The following is an 18,811-nucleotide window of genomic DNA, read 5'->3' as shown; positions in this document are numbered from 1 at the left end:
AAAATTCAAAAAAAAAAGCCGCTGCGAGACCATTCGTGGTGAGACCCATCGTGGTGAGACCCATCGTGGTGAGACCCATTGTGGCGAGACCTTTCGTGGTGAGACCCTTCGTGGTGAGACCCTTCGTGGTGAGACCCATCGTGGTGAGACCCATCGTGGTGAGACCCTTCGTGGTGAGACCCATCGTGGTGAGACCCATCGTGGTGAGACCCATCGTGGTGAAACCCTTCGTGGTGAGACCCTTCGTGGTGAGACCCATCGTGGTGAAACCCTTCGTGGTGAGACCCATCGTGGTGAGACCCATTGTGGCGAGACCTTTCGTGGTGAGACCCATCGTGGTGAGACCCATCGTGGTGAGACCCATCGTGGTGAGACCCATCGTGGTGAGACCCATTGTGGTGATGACCCTTCGTGGTGAGACCCATCGTGGTGAGACCCATCGTGGTGAGACCCATCGTGGTGAGACCCATCGTGGTGAGACCCATCGTGGTGAGACCCATCGTGGTGAGACCCATTGTGGCGAGACCCTTCGTGGTGAGACCCATCGTGGTGAGACCCATCGTGGTGAGACCCATCGTGGTGACACCCTTCGTGGTGAGACCCATCGTGGTGAGACCCATCGTGGTGAGACCCTTCGTGGTGAGACCCTTCGTATTGAGACCTTTCGTGGTGAGACCCATCGTGGTGAGACCCATTGTGGCGAGACCTTTCGTGGTGAGACCCATCGTGGTGAGACCCATCGTGGTGAGACCCATCGTGGTGAGACCCTTCGTGGTGAGACCCTTCGTGGTGAGGCCCATCGTGGTGAGACCCTTCGTGGTGAGACCCATCGTGGTGAGACCCATCGTGGTGAGACCCATCGTGGTGAGACCCATTGTGGCGAGACCCTTCGTGGTGAGACCCATCGTGGTGAGACCCATTGTGGCGAGACCTTTCGTGGTGAGACCCATCGTGGTGAGACCCTTCGTGGTGAGACCCTTCGTGGTGAGACCCATCGTGGTGAGACCCATCGTGGTGAGACCCATCGTGGTGAGACCCTTCGTGGTGACAACCTTCGTGGTGAGACCCATCGTGGTGAGACCCATCGTGGTGAGACCCATTGTGGCGAGACCCTTCGTGGTGAGACCCATCGTGGTGAGACCCATCGTGGTGAGACCCATCGTGGTGACACCCTTCGTGGTGAGACCCATCGTGGTGAGACCCATCGTGGTGAGACCCTTCGTGGTGAGACCCTTCGTATTGAGACCTTTCGTGGTGAGACCCATCGTGGTGAGACCCATTGTGGCGAGACCTTTCGTGGTGAGACCCATCGTGGTGAGACCCATCGTGGTGAGACCCATCGTGGTGAGACCCTTCGTGGTGAGACCCTTCGTGGTGAGGCCCATCGTGGTGAGACCCTTCGTGGTGAGACCCATCGTGGTGAGACCCATCGCAGTGAAACATTTGGCGGGAATTCAAATATTAATTTTTTGAAAACATTTTGGCGGGAATCCTAGTGTTCAAAAAGTGAACATTTTCACCTTTTTTCATGAGATACTTTTGTAGGATTAATTGATGATTTATGTGTCAAACATGTCAACTTTTGCCAGTCGTTAGCACGCGCCTTGGCGCGTGCTAGCGGCTGGTAATTAATAATTAAAGAAAATTATGTTTCAGAACATCTAATAAACTAGAACACCTAGCCCAAATTTGAATACAATTTTTGAGACTTTCTTGCTGATTATCAGCTATTTCAGAGAAACATTAAAGTGAAAAAGCTTGATAAAATATATATTTCATTTGTAATATTCTCCCTTTAAAAGCGAAAAAAACTACATAACGTTTTATGAAAATAGTTTTCCAGGCGATAGTTTTTTTCTAATTGAGAAATTTAAAGTTTTAAATATCATAGGACGCAAAACGATTTTAAGTAATAATCTTGATTAATACACATTAGCTTCTGTACGAGAAAATGCAAAAAAGTTGTTGTTATTCCTGTGAACACAAAATACATATTGACCGATTTTCCCCGGCGACTTTTCCCCATAACTTTGTGCTCAAACACAAAATACGAAGATGTTTGGAGATTGGTGTTAGATTAAGGGTTATTTTCGTTCACGGTATTTGTTTTTATTTTAAGAAGTATCATTACAAACTGTATATTGTCAAAATATAATATGAGGGCTATATTTAAAGAGTGAACAAACTTCGCGCAAAAAAAAACATGGAAAAATTGCTTCCACAAATATTGCAATTGTAGCATTTTTCTAATAGAAACATTTTTAATTTTTGTTAGTAAAAATTCTTTCGGGATTCATCAAGTTTATAACAAGGATCTCCAAAATATATTAAGTACTCAATCACTCAGCTCAGCTCCTCAGGGCATAATACCACCTTTCCCACACGTAGTTGTAGCAAGATGGCGATGTGCCCTGGAAAGACTGTAAAGCAGGGAGAAAGACACATAACACCTATTAAACAGTTAATTCGAGAAAATTCGTAGTCAAGCAAGTTGGGTAATGATAAAATAATGAAGTTCACAAATTAATGATTTAAAAATATTTTCAATTTTTTTAATACTTCAATTTAAAGATACAGTCTCTTCAGATTTTTCTAATTCACTTCCGTTAACGGTAACATGCCAACATATGGCAAAAATCAATGATGTGGAAAAAAAGTTCACTAATTGTAAGATTTGACCAAGAAATTTTTAGTTAAAAATACTAAAATGATATTCTAAAAATATTTGTTTAACTCTGAGAAAAGCATCGTAACAGTTCAAAGAGCATAAAGTGACAAGGAGACCATAAACTCTTTATTTGTACTTTTTTTATGTCAACTACAGCCAAAAATGGATCATAAAATGGTGACATGAATTGTCATCATGCAACGTAAAACGGTAGCAAATAATGAACAGTAGGGGATGCAAAATAGATTACGAAATATTTAGGTTGGAATTTGGAAAATAAACAGTGATATTGGGAAGACGAATGAGATAAGGGATAAAAAGTAGGGGACTGAAGGAGAATTATCTTTGATTGTTGGCAATTAATCGTTTAACGGAAAACATTAGATTTTAAAATTTCCCGAAAAGTTGTAAAAAACAGGGAGAATGTTAGAGAAAAACAATATAATTATAGCATGGCAAGCTCAATTGGAAAACAAAGAATGTCAATAGGTACTCTGGTAGGAAAAAGTTACTGTCGATTTTGTGGCAAGATGACATGAATATATATTACTTTGTAGTGAAAACCTAGAGGTGAGAAAAAATAAAAAAATCGGTTTCAATTTTAAATCAAAATATTGGGTGTAAATTTGAATGGTTTGTGAATTTTAAACGCGGCCTGTGCAATGCTGAATGATACCAAATAATGTTACTTGACCACTTGCATGGTGAGAAATCAGCTGTTTGCTTGGATTTTGCAAGAATTTTGCGTTTTATTTACTTGAAACAATGCTTCCACAAAATCGAAAATTATTATTTGTGTGCCTACAATGCAGTACTACATATGAAAAAAGTCTAACTTTGTCATGAAGAGAGTTACTACGGACCAAGTTTATGTCGTGCGTATATTTTTTTGTACCTGTTAGGAAACCGAACCTTTCATATTAATAAGTTGGATATAGGAAGATTTACAGTTGTGCAAGCTTGTAGGCCAAGACACATACGTCATGGCTTTAATATTTACTCTCACAATAAAAAAAACAAAAATAAACAACAAGTAGATGATGAAATTAAAAGAAAAAACATTACATCAAAAAGAGTACAGAGAACATTTCCTGATGATTGCATTGAAACTCTGCACTATGAGTTCTCTCACTTCCCTTCTTTTTCACACAATTTGTGCTTTGTGATTTGATATGCGCTCACCCTGCGTACGTGAGCATTCGAACAAAAGATCAAAATATCGAATCAAGAGGTCTAGAGGCTGCTCATTTTAATCCGACACGATTTATACATATGTGAGAAATTCTAGGAAAACATGAAATTACGTATCCTTAAAGTTGGCACTTGTCGAAAATATGTTCATTGGTCGAAAACTAAACTCTACGAGATTTTGCAGTAGACAAGCAGCTTTTGGGTGAAATGAGCAACATTTATTTGCAAATGTTGACAAACATTATAGAAACAGAAAACCTCTCAATAGAGAAAACAGGATGGTTGTAGTAAAAGAGAGACATGGAATAGTTGAAACAAAGAGAGTTACAAAATTCAGAGAGACTGTTGAGAAGCAAAGAAAAATGGTGAGCGTTCTCGGGACGTTTAGTGAATTGCACGTGAAGAGGAAGAGGGACAAAGAGATTACGGTAAGGGCAAATATGGAGAGGGGGATCTGCAATAATAGTGCCAGAAAACAATTACGGTTTCAGATTTGTATTAATAGACTGTATTTGCTGAAAATGTTTGAGTGAGAAATTTGAATATCAAAACATGCTTCTACTATTCAGAAAGCAAATCCGAAACTTCTTTGACCCGTAACCCTTAACACTGGATAGGATAATCTGGAATGCAAAACTAATTTGACTGAAAAATTAGACAATCTAAACATTTTTTGGATTGTTTTATCCTGATTTTCGGTCGTTTTAGATATAAGTGTATTTAGACAAAATCCCCACTGGCACTACTCCACCTTCAAAATGTATATATTATTGTTTTATAGTTTCAAATTAGAGTTTTCAATATTTTTTGCTATTCAGTGACTACTTTGAACATTTGCAAAAAGTAATGAGTTCGCGAAACATCCAAAAAGGTACTGCAACAACAAAACGAGATCAGAAAGATATTTCTGCGACGGAAAATAGACGGAAGATAAGGACAGGAGGCTAGACGAACAACAATAATAATTATTGAAAATCACGGGAGAAGTGAATGATAAAAGTAACATCATCGCTGATTTTAAGATTTGGATCTTTTCCATATAAGGGTAAGAAGAAAGAACATCACACAGATGATCAATAGATCAGAATCGGTCTGTCGGGGTACGTTGTAGCCCTCAAGAAAGAGAACCAGCACATCGAAACAAAGGAGGAAAATTTGGCAAACCCTCATTAACTAATAGTCTAATTTACTAAATCACTCGTTTACGTAAGTGGCACATTTACTTCGACGTCTAATTTACTAGCGATTTCACTTTCTCTCGTTTACTGAAAAAGAGTTCATTTACTTCAAGGTCTAATTTACTCATTTTTTACTCTCAGTCATTTACTAAGAAATAGTTCATTTACTTTGAACTCAGATTTACTAACTTGCTGACATTTTCTAATTTACTACTGTTTTGGTATATTTTTACATTTATGTAGTTTCAACATATGATGTTTCTTAGAGTTTTCATTTAAAAAATACCATGCGATATCCTAAAATGAATTCGTTTTTTGAACATGGTAGTTCTACTGTACCAAAATTTTTTACTTAATATTGTTTTCAGAACAAACTAGGAAAACAACGACATTCGCACGTTTTTTTTTCAATATCTGATTAGTTGTGAACCAAAAAATTCATACAGCATTCCAATTCAGGGATATGTGTCAAACATTTCAAATTTCACCAGTCGTTGGCCGAGCCGGAGGCGGCTGGTTAGATAATGTAGGACTATGTTTACTTGGTTACTTTCATACATTTTCTTGCCAAATTCGGTGCTTTCGATAAGCCAAACCCGACATTCCTTGGACCTCTGAACAATAAAACACCCTGTTTTAAAACGGATGTATCTAATTCTAGAATTGAGGTATCAAAAAGTCAGCAACTACAACCTTGTCGAGCTTAAAACAATAAACGTTTTCATAGTTGAAAGTATCAGTTCATCTTTATCGAGAACTGAGATATGGTTGAGCTAGAATATCTCCAAATCTAGAATATTTCGGCCATCTTTTGGGGCTCACATCTTCACAGTCACTGAAGATAACTGAAAGGGACCTACTAACATAATGTGTGTCACATTATTGCCAACAACATTTCAGTTGACCACATTTTATTAATTCAAACGCCAACAGAGTTATGAGTCTTTGAAAGTTAGACGTATATATTCTCAATCAACTCTAATTTACAAGGGAAGTCTTTGAAGGCGCCTGTAGAATTTGGGTTTTCATATTGAAATTCCGATAGAAGAGTGTTAGTTATGATCTCTCCGAAAAAATTAGCTGCCCCCGTCACGTTTCAGCAAAGTTATGACGTTTTGAAATTTCAGCTTTGAACACCATTGAAATCCACTGTCTTACCATGCTATCCACGCAAATCTTATAGTTAGCTTGCGTGACCACCGAAAATGTGACTCCTTCCACATTGTCCTGAAAAATGACCTCTGTGGCCGAGCTGGGAGTCCGCGCGCCTAGTAAAAATAAAGCTATGGTTCGATTCCTTCTATTTTTGAAATTTTTTTGCAAGTTGAATAAAGTTGTAAAACACCTATTTCAAACATTTTTACACACTTTCAAAGTGATTTTATTCTTTTTCGGGAACTTAGAATCATTTTCCGAACTTTTTGGAAAATTTAATTTTTTCATTTTTTTTTCTCGAAATTTCTTGATCAACTCCAAGCAAATAATAGAAAATTTTTTATTTTTTTAAAAATGTATGAAATTGCTATTTTATTGTTCAGAAGTGTATGAAACGTACATTATACAAGTTTTAGCTCTCTATTCACAAGTAAACCATCGAAATGATCTGCATTTCATTAATTATGTGCAAAATATTTACCAACTTTGAAGTTTCATAACTTCGTTGAGATGAATTATTTGAAAAAATGATCAACTAACAAATTGTTTGTTGAGTGATAATAAACAACGTTATAGTTATACACTTTTCGATACCTTCAGCCACCAAAAAGTTGTGACCGTTTTCCAGAACCCAATGTTAATAGAAAAACCAGCTAAAAAACATTGCATTTTTCTATAACATCTGATCAAATTTTGAAAAGTTTTCAAAAAAAGTTTTGAAAAAAATTTTGAAAATTTTTGTAAGGGTACCCTTTGGACTTTTTTTTCATAAATCGAAAAAAAACATTGAAACCTAAAAAAACCAAATGTTTTTGACACTATCGCCAACAACATTTCAGTTGGACACATTTTATTGCAAAATCTCATTGCCAACTATCCTATGCTGAAACCTTTGAAATATGCTTATGCTGACGTTTTGAATATGCTTATGTTGACGTGCGCTTATGCTGACAAGAGCTCTCACGAGAATTTCGTGATCCAAAAAACACATTGAAAGCTTATATCAGGACACTTGACGATGTAAAAGAAAACTAAACCTATCCAGATTCGAACCAGCAATGACTGTATCTGAAGACCGTGCCCTTAACCACTACACCAAAAGGGCGAGAGGTGCGCGCGTTCTCAAGGAATATATGAAATCAGTCAAGCTGTAAGATAACTAGAGCTTCTCTCGATTGGAAGATATCTAGTACTTGAAAATGTGTTCATAAAGATTGGAACTACTACAGAATAAGTCATTAAGTTATTTTCTGTTCCTATTGTTCAGTTTCTACAAGAAATCCATTCCACATTGACTTTTATTGTGAATTTGAACCTTCCGTTGGCCTAAAATACTTCTGGAGAGCTACTTTTTTCGAGAGTATTCTTAAGTCTTCTACAAATTCAACTTGTTGGAAAATCGGGAACTTCTCTGATTCCTCGAAAATACTGTTGTTTAAAAAAAAATTTTGGCCTAAATTTTTTCCCTCAAAAACACCTTCATTCTGGTATTTTCTAGGAGCATATGTCATCTGTATTGTTTAATAATTTTTTTTTGCTTCAAAAGCTCTGTTTTTGTGCTTAAAACTCTCCTTTTTGTCGATTTCCTAATTTAAAACATGGAAATTAAAAACATTTCGGAGTACGGTACACATCGGTGTTTGCGTACCTTTGCGTATCGTGCATTTAATTCGACGACATTTGTATATTTTTTAATGCAAAAATCAACGAAAAAGTTCTTTTTTAGCACAAAAACAGAGCTTTTGAAGCAAAAAAAATTATTAAACAATACAGATGACATATGCTCCTAGAAAATACCAGAATGAAGGTGTTTTTGAGGGAAAAAATTTAGGCCAAAATTTTTTTTTAAACAACAGTATTTTCGAGGAATCAGAGAAGTTCCCGATTTTCCAACAAGTTGAATTTGTAGAAGACTTAAGAATACTCTCGAAAAAAGTAGCTCTCCAGAAGTATTTTAGGCCAACGGAAGGTTCAAATTCACAATAAAAGTCAATGTGGAATGGATTTCTTGTAGAAACTGAACAATAGGAACAGAAAATAACTTAATGACTTATTCTGTAGTAGTTCCAATCTTTATGAACACATTTTCAAGTACTAGATATCTTCCAATCGAGAGAAGCTCTAGTTATCTTACAGCTTGACTGATTTCATATATTCCTTGAGAACGCGCGCACCTCTCGCCCTTTTGGTGTAGTGGTTAAGGGCACGGTCTTCAGATACAGTCATTGCTGGTTCGAATCTGGATAGGTTTAGTTTTCTTTTACATCGTCAAGTGTCCTGATATAAGCTTTCAATGTGTTTTTTGGATCACGAAATTCTCGTGAGAGCTCTTGTCAGCATAAGCGCACGTCAACATAAGCATATTCAAAACGTCAGCATAAGCATATTTCAAAGGTTTCAGCATAGGATAGTTGGCAATGAGATTTTGCAATAAAATGTGTCCAACTGAAATGTTGTTGGCGATAGTGTCAAAAACATTTGGTTTTTTTAGGTTTCAATGTTTTTTTTCGATTTATGAAAAAAAAATCCAAAGGGTACCCTTACAAAAATTTTCAAAATTTTTTTCAAAACTTTTTTTGAAAACTTTTCAAAATTTGATCAGATGTTATAGAAAAATGCAATGTTTTTTTAGCTGGTTTTTCTATTAACATTGGGTTCTGGAAAACGGTCACAACTTTTTGGTGGCTGAAGGTATCGAAAAGTGTATAACTATAACGTTGTTTATTATCACTCAACAAACAATTTGTTAGTTGATCATTTTTTCAAATAATTCATCTCAACGAAGTTATGAAACTTCAAAGTTGGTAAATATTTTGCACATAATTAATGAAATGCAGATCATTTCGATGGTTTACTTGTGAATAGAGAGCTAAAACTTGTATAATGTACGTTTCATACACTTCTGAACAATAAAATAGCAATTTCATACATTTTTAAAAAAATAAAAAATTTTCTATTATTTGCTTGGAGTTGATCAAGAAATTTCGAGAAAAAAAAATGAAAAAATTAAATTTTCCAAAAAGTTCGGAAAATGATTCTAAGTTCCCGAAAAAGAATAAAATCACTTTGAAAGTGTGTAAAAATGTTTGAAATAGGTGTTTTACAACTTTATTCAACTTGCAAAAAAATTTCAAAAATAGAAGGAATCGAACCATAGCTTTATTTTTACTAGGCGCGCGGACTCCCAGCTCGGCCACAGAGGTCATTTTTCAGGACAATGTGGAAGGAGTCACATTTTCGGTGGTCACGCAAGCTAACTATAAGATTTGCGTGGATAGCATGGTAAGACAGTGGATTTCAATGGTGTTCAAAGCTGAAATTTCAAAACGTCATAACTTTGCTGAAACGTGACGGGGGCAGCTAATTTTTTCGGAGAGATCATAACTAACACTCTTCTATCGGAATTTCAATATGAAAACCCAAATTCTACAGGCGCCTTCAAAGACTTCCCTTGTAAATTAGAGTTGATTGAGAATATATACGTCTAACTTTCAAAGACTCATAACTCTGTTGGCGTTTGAATTAATAAAATGTGGTCAACTGAAATGTTGTTGGCAATAATGTGACACACATTATGTTAGTAGGTCCCTTTCAGTTATCTTCAGTGACTGTGAAGATGTGAGCCCCAAAAGATGGCCGAAATATTCTAGATTTGGAGATATTCTAGCTCAACCATATCTCAGTTCTCGATAAAGATGAACTGATACTTTCAACTATGAAAACGTTTATTGTTTTAAGCTCGACAAGGTTGTAGTTGCTGACTTTTTGATACCTCAATTCTAGAATTAGATACATCCGTTTTAAAACAGGGTGTTTTATTGTTCAGAGGTCCAAGGAATGTCGGGTTTGGCTTATCGAAAGCACCGAATTTGGCAAGAAAATGTATGAAAGTAACCAAGTAAACATAGTCCTACATTATCTAACCAGCCGCCTCCGGCTCGGCCAACGACTGGTGAAATTTGAAATGTTTGACACATATCCCTGAATTGGAATGCTGTATGAATTTTTTGGTTCACAACTAATCAGATATTGAAAAAAAAACGTGCGAATGTCGTTGTTTTCCTAGTTTGTTCTGAAAACAATATTAAGTAAAAAATTTTGGTACAGTAGAACTACCATGTTCAAAAAACGAATTCATTTTAGGATATCGCATGGTATTTTTTAAATGAAAACTCTAAGAAACATCATATGTTGAAACTACATAAATGTAAAAATATACCAAAACAGTAGTAAATTAGAAAATGTCAGCAAGTTAGTAAATCTGAGTTCAAAGTAAATGAACTATTTCTTAGTAAATGACTGAGAGTAAAAAATGAGTAAATTAGACCTTGAAGTAAATGAACTCTTTTTCAGTAAACGAGAGAAAGTGAAATCGCTAGTAAATTAGACGTCGAAGTAAATGTGCCACTTACGTAAACGAGTGATTTAGTAAATTAGACTATTAGTTAATGAGGGTTTGCCGGAAAATTTGAGGAATTTTAAAGTGCGAAAAGAATTTAAGGGAACTAAGGTGCAAATATTGCTTATTTTAGCTAAAAATTGATTTTATTGTTTCAAAAATGGGATACCAATAAAATACCATAAATAAATACGTAAAGTTTGTGTCTACATAAATTTCTAAATTTTTTAATTTTCTCTAAAAATTGATTATATGTATTGAACTTTTGAACTCTTGTTTCATACAATCTAGTTGCGTAAACAATATCTATTGTAAAAGATATATCAGAAACAATGCTCACAGCCAATATTTAATTAAATACCATCTGGCTCATCCGATAGATTATAGTACGAAAGTACAAGAACACCGTCTTTAAACAGCTTTTGCATTTACAATTTATAGGGGTTATCTTCCAAAATAAAAGGTAAAAAATTTAGGAGGTTTTAAATAATTGTTGGTTGCTTATAACTTAAGAATTAATTGTCTCTCGTTTGTGCTCACAATCATAATCATCTAGTAATCAATTGAGTATTTTAGTTTATTGGTCGTTTAAATTTGAGTTTACTGTTTTTGGCACTCAATTTGAATTTAACTAGTGCAAAAATAAGGCTCTCCTTTCTATAAAAAAACAAAAAGGGGTGGCGCTTTTTAGGCATGCTTCATGGTTCAGCCAATCAGACTCAAAACATGAATCTAGTTGTAGTAAATTTCCTTTACAAAATAGTTGTATACAGATAGATGATGAATGATATCGTAATTATTTCTTTCCTATTGTAAAAAATAACAGACTTATAGGTATGATTCTACAAAAATACATAACCAAGTTTTTTGATCACATAAGTCGCGTGAATTGCACTAATATTAATTTCCTTTCTGTAAATTAATTCAGTGATCAAATTTTTACAGAAATATAAAGCCTGGTATCGGAAAAGCCTAAACTACAAAACATTAGTAATTAAGTTTATTTTACATCATTATTGTAGTGACCACAGAACCTGGTTATGACGTTGTAGCTAGAAAATTATTTTGGATATGTTTAGGTAAAATATGCTAGTCTTTGACAAAAATGCAGGGATCAAATGAATTGCAGTTTCAAAAAATAAAAAAATAAACCCATTTCTACTTAAAAGCTGAAACAAGTCGCTTATTTTCCAACAAGTTACATTGAGAAAAAACATGTACTTGCTGAGCTGATATTCTACCGAAATTCCCTATCTGAAATTTTTTAGAAGTCGACTAAGCTTTGTAATAGTCTACTAGGCGTATTGGCACCTATAAAATAATCATTTTGAATATTTTCTAAAAGCTGACTACCGACTGAGAGGTATCTGGATACGACAGATTTGAAGTTAGAGTGTTAATAATTTTGTAAGAACCCAGTGAAGAAAATACCGGCCCATAATTAGAAGAAAGATCAAAAGTTCAGAAATCAAAGAAATAATCAATGATATGTTTGAGAATAGTGACGATTTGTTTTTTGAAAATCGGGTTTCAATGTTGGGAATCACCCACTTTCGCGCGTTTTGTGCAGTCTGCAAAAGATATTATCGCCCCATATGTCTGAGGCTGCTGTTTAAATAAAGGAACAAATCACAGAAATGACCAATCCTCATCAAAATATAAATAAACGTTTTAAAGTTCGGAAAAAGCAGTTCAGGAAAAAGCCGACGCTGCCTTGGAATTAAATCCAAAAATAACTAGTACTGCTTTGGAACATCCTCAAAAGATAAAATTTCCAAAATCTTGTCTGCCCGCACAGTTGTTCACCTATTCAATGACGTTTTATCTCCTTCTTTTTGCATGTCTATGACCAACGAAAGAAACATAAAAGACCACACAAATCTATGTTCAAGTTCACTTATTCGCTTAACTTCTTGTGATTTGTGTTCGTGTCGCTTACTCATTTTAACACTGTCGTACACTTGGGCGGAGTCTGTGTAACGTTGTGATAAGATTCGTGTTTTTTTCGGATAGAAACAAACATATTTGTTGTACAATTCAAGGAAAATTTGGGGAAAAGACTGATAATTAAGATAAAGTTTGAATAGTTCTGAGAAAACAATGTGGATTTGGCAAATGGAGAAAATTAGAAATTCGGTTTTTGTGGTTTGTGATTTTTTTTCAAAACGAGTAATTTAAAGACTGAATGGTGATTTTCTTTAAAAAACCAAAAGTAGACTGAAATTTAAAACCATACACCTCAACTGATTTGCTCAAAATTGGGAGGAGCAAATTTCTGATAGTTCTGATTTCAGAGAAAATTCAAACCGGTATATTGGCAAAAGCTGATAGATCGCATTTTTTAAAATACAATTTTTTTTCATTCTCAAAATCAAATTATGCAACAGGAAGATAACCTCCAAAAATTGGGCATGTGATTTGCTAAATTTTTTGTGGCTAACTTTATAAAAATTAATTTGTAAAGATATTGGCAATACAAAGATAGGCTAAAGAATTAGCAGCAACTTTGAAGAGTGCAAATCTACCAAAATGTTTTTGAAAAAATGTAGAAAGCGTAAAACACCTGCAATGATCTCGAACAACTGCTGACCACCCTATTTTAGAAAAAGTGAGAAATTTTGGCTTCTGGGCTCTTATCTAACACATCAAACTTTGATATTTTCCACTAGACTTTGCAGTTCAAGCTACACGTTGTTAGCAAATGAGCCGATGATTTTAATTCTAGAAATGTTGATAATTAAGACACGAAAGCATGTTTTATATGTATGTATATGTAATTTAAAAGTAAAAAAAGTGCCATATTATCTGATTCCGCTAAATAATTTCAGTAGAGACTGTGAGCAAATGCTGAGGAAGACGGAAACTCTAGAAATTAATTATTATTATATTTTATCCCCATAAGAAAACAACAAGGTTTTTCAACAATTGGGATCTTTTTTTGTTTCTAGTGTCCGGCGAGTACGCGAGGGAAAAAGCAAGGCAAATTGCACCCCGTGGAATTTCTAATTCGGACATGCATTTTTGAAATATAGTTTAATTTCACCTTAAAAATCAAATATTGTTGAAACAGTTTTCCAAGCCTTAGCTTGAACAAATATGTTTTCTGACATGTTGTCTACATGTCCTTTTATCATCTCATGTGTCAAAGTTCATGCATTTCCCATACGCGCGCACTACGTTGTACACTCCTCATTAAAGTCTCACTTGAAAATGATTCTTGTTCTGAAATATTTTTCCTCTATCGGTCTCTTATTATGCGTGGTGAGAGTGTACTATGTACCCATGGCTGGACATCCACCACCGCCACCACCGCACACCACCCGCAGCCGCCTGCTTTTCAACTTATTCCAAGACATATCACAATTCAGACACACCGACTTACATCATCAAAACACACTTTTATCTGATTAAAGAGCAAAATAAAGGTTTCAGGTGGCGTTTCTTGGAATACGAAAGGGGTCTGTGCAAAATATTAATTTTCCTAAACGCGTTTGCATGTGTAGTGTGCACAAGAATGAAAAACGTATAACAAGCGAATAAAAAAGTTATCTAGGAAAATTACGGTAAATTTTGTAAAAAAATACATGAGTTTTTTGAAGTTATTTCGAATTGTAAAAGTAACAAATTAAAGTATAAACAGCAATCTTGCAATATCGCGAGCAACTGTGTTCACAATAATTTTAGATAGAAAACTGTGGAAAACTTTTTAATGTTAAAAGTTTTATAATTATTTTATCCCCAACTATTCAGTACTTCTATACGTTTTGTAATATATTTTAAAAATTAAAAATAGAGAGGAATATTCAAATAAATAAATTTGACAAGTCCGTGGCAAACAGATCATTGAATCACAAATCGGAATGGGCAAAATTTTATTTCTGGAATTAAACAAGAAGTACTGTTTTAAGGGACGCAAATGAATGAGTCTGATTTAAATCTTGGATAGCAAGGACATTCGTCTCTTATGTGTCTACAAGATACACGTGTAGGCTATGAAGAAATATTTGAGCATCTATTGAAATATTTGTGTTTTTTAATGGAAAATATTAAACAAGAAAATGTGTTCTATATTTTTAGAAAAAGAAAATTGATTAAAATCTACAAGGACGTCATTTTCTAGTGAACCAATAACCGGCGAAATATGTAGTATTTGTAGGGAACGTATTGAGGATTTGAAACTCTGAGGATTGATGTTTTGGGAAAGATGCAATGAATAAACGAGGAAGAAGGCCAATTAGACTATCATGAAATTGAATGAAATTGAAAATAGGAACTGCGATTAAAAATTACCAGTTAGCTGGAATTTCATAACATTTTTGGTTCCAAACAAGCATTATTTATATATTACAGTCATGAGCAAGTCTAATTAAAAAGTTTTATCATGAAAACGGAATCATTGAATCATTGAAACTGCTTGGTATTTCTGTTTTATTTTAAAGAGAAGTTCGATATTTGCTTACTTTGAAGATTGAAGCTCCCACGTTTCCAGGGGTAAGTCCCAAGCTAAATATCAGAATAATGACTTTTTTTAGAAATCCAGCGTGGACTTGACGTATACTTGAACAGTTTATATTCAGGTGGTGTTATTGATGGTAGTCTGGCATCTTTCTGATTATACTGAATGACTTCATAGAAAAGTACTACTAGTGCTACTAACTAGAGGTGGCTTCCAGCAACAATTGTAGCGACCCAAATGAATAATTCGTCGATTGCGACAGTTAATTTAAGTTAGTGAATTTGAGTATGAGTTGAATTCGAAATAAAATAAAATGAAATAAAGTTTGAGAGGAGCATTTATTGCCATCCCTAATAATAACAAAAATATAATTTTAAAAAGACAACGGTGCAAATAAATCCACAAAGAACGATATATTTTTTTAAAAATATTAATGCACTTGGATAGGGGATCTTGAAACGTGTTGCACCATCCTTATTCACAAGTCTCCACCTCTATTGTCTGTTTTGTTTCATCTTCTTCAATCCACATGTGTCTAGACACAAACTACAGTTCGACACACTATACAGTTACTTTTGTAGTTTCTGATAAAACCTCCTAGATCTGTTTTTCATTTATTAAAAGTTATACACTTTCAGCATTGAATGTTCAAAGAACAGTTCATCAAAACAAGATGTGTTCGTTTGATAAGTGAACCACGAGAAAAAGGGAAAATAAAGAGTACTTCTAACCGTAAAGATAAAACATTGAGTACGTGATAATTACGAAGTATCAGAAGTTTAAAATTAGAGAAAAATGGCGATATTACACTTAGTTTCATTCAAAAGAAATTTCAAATAGCATGGTGATTAATCGGGGAATCCAGAAGCACTGTGGATACAACAAAAAAAACAATTTTTGTGACTTGATAGCTGGGTCCTGTCAAACGTTCAGATTTCAAGGACAAAATAAGGCATCGAAAATAACTTTGGTTCATCATTCAGACATTCTTGCTTTGCAACAATCGGTACTTTCGGAGTGAAAAAAGTGAATCTGAAGATCTGACAAATCTGGAATTTTAGGACCGATCCTAACTATCATAAAATTATTAAAATACTTCCCTGCACATCAAAAAATGGTGCCACTGTCAAACATGCTACATTTGGCTATACATGATGTTTTACATAGATTTTCGAAGATTAAAAAATAGTTACAAACAGGAAACGGTGAGATGACCAAATTAATGACAAACTTGAGAAAATTTTTACTTTTCAGTGTAGATTTTGAGGTAATCATGCTTTTGTAGTCAACTGTAGCCAGCCGGATGAACAGACAAAAACGGGAAACAATTTGATCATGTGATCGATAAAACGAGATGATGACAAATATCTTAAAAAGATTGTTTTGTAACGTTCTCCAGACACATTTCGTGCACTACAAACTTTTATTTTTGAACGCTAGAAAGGATTTTTTGTAAAATTCCAGGAAGGCAGTGGGAGAGAAAAATTTAACTTTTGAAATTTTTTAAGGGCGAAACCGAACATTCTAGAAGAAAATAAACCAAAAAAGGAAATGAGATAAATTTTATATTTTAAAGTTCAATTTCAAAATTCTAATTTCTGAAGAAAAATAAAAAGCTCTGGTAGTTGAGTTATGTGCTTGGTTCTAGAAAATAAAAACTTTAAAAATTAATATCTGAGTTAAAATGAACTTTTTTGAAAATGTTTCTTCTGGGACTTGTTTCAAATTTTAGCGCTTTCAGAATTTTTTTTAGTGCGTATTTTATTATTTAATGGAAACTACCATTTATAGACAAAAATAGATGAATTTTCGTAACTTTGAAAATTCATAAATCTCTTCAAAGTAACTTTTTTCGAAATGTCTTTTAGAAACTTTGTAGTAAAATTTAAGCTCTTTCAGAATATACCAATGATATTTTAGTAGGTACAAGAAGCTTCACGTAGTTACAGAAATAGTACATTTTCAGCCCTACCTTTTGGTGCGTATTTTATTATTTAATGGAAACTACCATTTATAGGCAAAAATAGATGAATTTTCATAACTTTGAAAATTCATAAATCTCTTCAAAGTAATTTTTTTTTAAATGTCTTTCAGAAACTTTGTAGTAAAATTTAAGCTCTTTTAGAATATACCAACAATATTTCAGTAGGTACAAGAAGCTTCACGTAGTTACAGAAATACTACATTTTCAGCCCTACCTTTTAGTGCGTATTTTATTATTTAATGGATAAAATTTGCTACAAAATGGCTACGGGAATTTTTGAAAAAGTAAGTTTGAAGCCAGAAATTAATTTTCAAAGTTTGGAAAATCTATTAATTTTGTATATAAATTGTGGTCTACAAGGAATGACTGAAAATTCACTTTTTCTGCTTGAACTTGGCGGTTTCAAAGTTTTTTAAAATTCTGTTTTGAAATTCTGAAAGAACATAAAATTTGCTACAAAATGGCTACGGGAATTTTTGAAAAAGTTAGTTTGAAGCCAGAAATTAATTTTCAAAGTTTGGAAAATTTATTATAAATTGTGGTCTACAAGGTATGACTGAAAATTCACTTTTTCTGCATGAACTTGGCGGTTTCGAAGTTTTTTGAGATTCTGTTTTAAAATTCTGAAAGAACATAAAATTTGCTACAAAATGGCTACAGGAATTTTTGAAAAAGTAAGTTTGAAGCCAGAAATTAATTTTCAAAGTTTGGAAAATCTATTAATTTTGCATATAAATTGTGGTCTACAAGGTATGACTGAAAATTCACTTTTTCTGCATGAACTTGGCGGTTTCGAAGTTTTTTGAAATTCTGTTTTAAAATTCTGAAAGAACATAAAATTTGCTACAAAATGGCTACGGGAATTTTTGAAAAAGTAAGTTTGAAGCCAGAAATTAATTTTCAAAGTTTGGAAAATCTATTAATTTTGCATATAAATTGTGGTCTACAAGGTATGACTGAAAATTCACTTTTTCTGCATGAACTTGGCGGTTTCGAAGTTTTTTGAAATTCTGTTTCAAAATTCTGAAAGAACATAAAATTTGCTACAAAATGGCTACGGGAATTTTTGAAAAAGTAAGTTTGAAGCCAGAAATTAATTTTCAAAGTTTGAAAAATTTATTAATTTTGTACAGGGTGGGCCAAAAGTATGGTAACACGTGAAGCGCTCTTTTACATGAGCTTTTCGCGCGACTGCCACGTCATACGTACATTCTTTTATCGAATACTGATAGCTGAATAAATATCCTTCAATTTGACTAAAAATTTGTAATGTTTCCCAATAAGGTGCGATCTTTATCACCTCGACAATTTGGCGAACCCTTTCGAAAAAACGGTAATTTGGCACGCGGCACTTCCCACACAAACACACCTCCCACGCACGCCAATAATTTTCAGATGTATGATTTTTATGTTAAATTTAAAGTTAAAGAAGTGAAGAAGCGTTTTTAATTGTTTTTGTAGCATATACAAATTTTCTGTGTCGACACTGGCGCTTAGCAAGAACCTTTGAATGTCTCATGAATTCAACTTTGCGAAATTTACTCAGTTTTTTTGGTTTGGGAATATTTTGAAAATTCAAAACGTTCATCTGGTCAGTATTTTATGGAGAACAAAACTTGTACAAATTGGTGTAATAACTCTCTCCACTAGTAAGGTTATAGAGCTGCAAACGTGTTACCATACTTTTGGCCCACCCTGTATATAAATTGTGGTCTATGTTTGATACATTGTAAGGATTTCCCACTATGTCGAAATCCCCACAATGTATGGACATAGTGGG

At 34.3% G+C, this 18,811-nt stretch overlaps 1 long non-coding RNA gene and 1 other non-coding gene across 2 annotated transcripts; one reads left to right on the top strand and one right to left on the bottom strand.

Annotated features, from left to right (window-relative positions):
* Positions 1-2,335: 2,335 nt before the first annotated feature.
* On the top strand, positions 2,336-2,356 carry 21ur-13434. The gene has a single exon (NR_056352.1).
* Positions 2,357-3,920: 1,564 nt separating this feature from the next.
* Positions 3,921-6,829, bottom strand: linc-157. Its single transcript, NR_101941.1, has 2 exons — positions 6,729-6,829; positions 3,921-6,213 (listed from the first exon to the last, which is right to left on the bottom strand). It is a non-coding gene; the product is annotated as a long non-coding RNA linc-157 (long non-coding RNA).
* Positions 6,830-18,811: the final 11,982 nt, after the last annotated feature.

The sequence above is a fragment of the Caenorhabditis elegans genome, chromosome IV, assembly GCF_000002985.6.
Source record: "Caenorhabditis elegans chromosome IV".
Classification (NCBI taxonomy): domain Eukaryota; kingdom Metazoa; phylum Nematoda; class Chromadorea; order Rhabditida; family Rhabditidae; genus Caenorhabditis; species Caenorhabditis elegans.
This window is presented reverse-complemented; position numbering and strand designations above follow the sequence as displayed.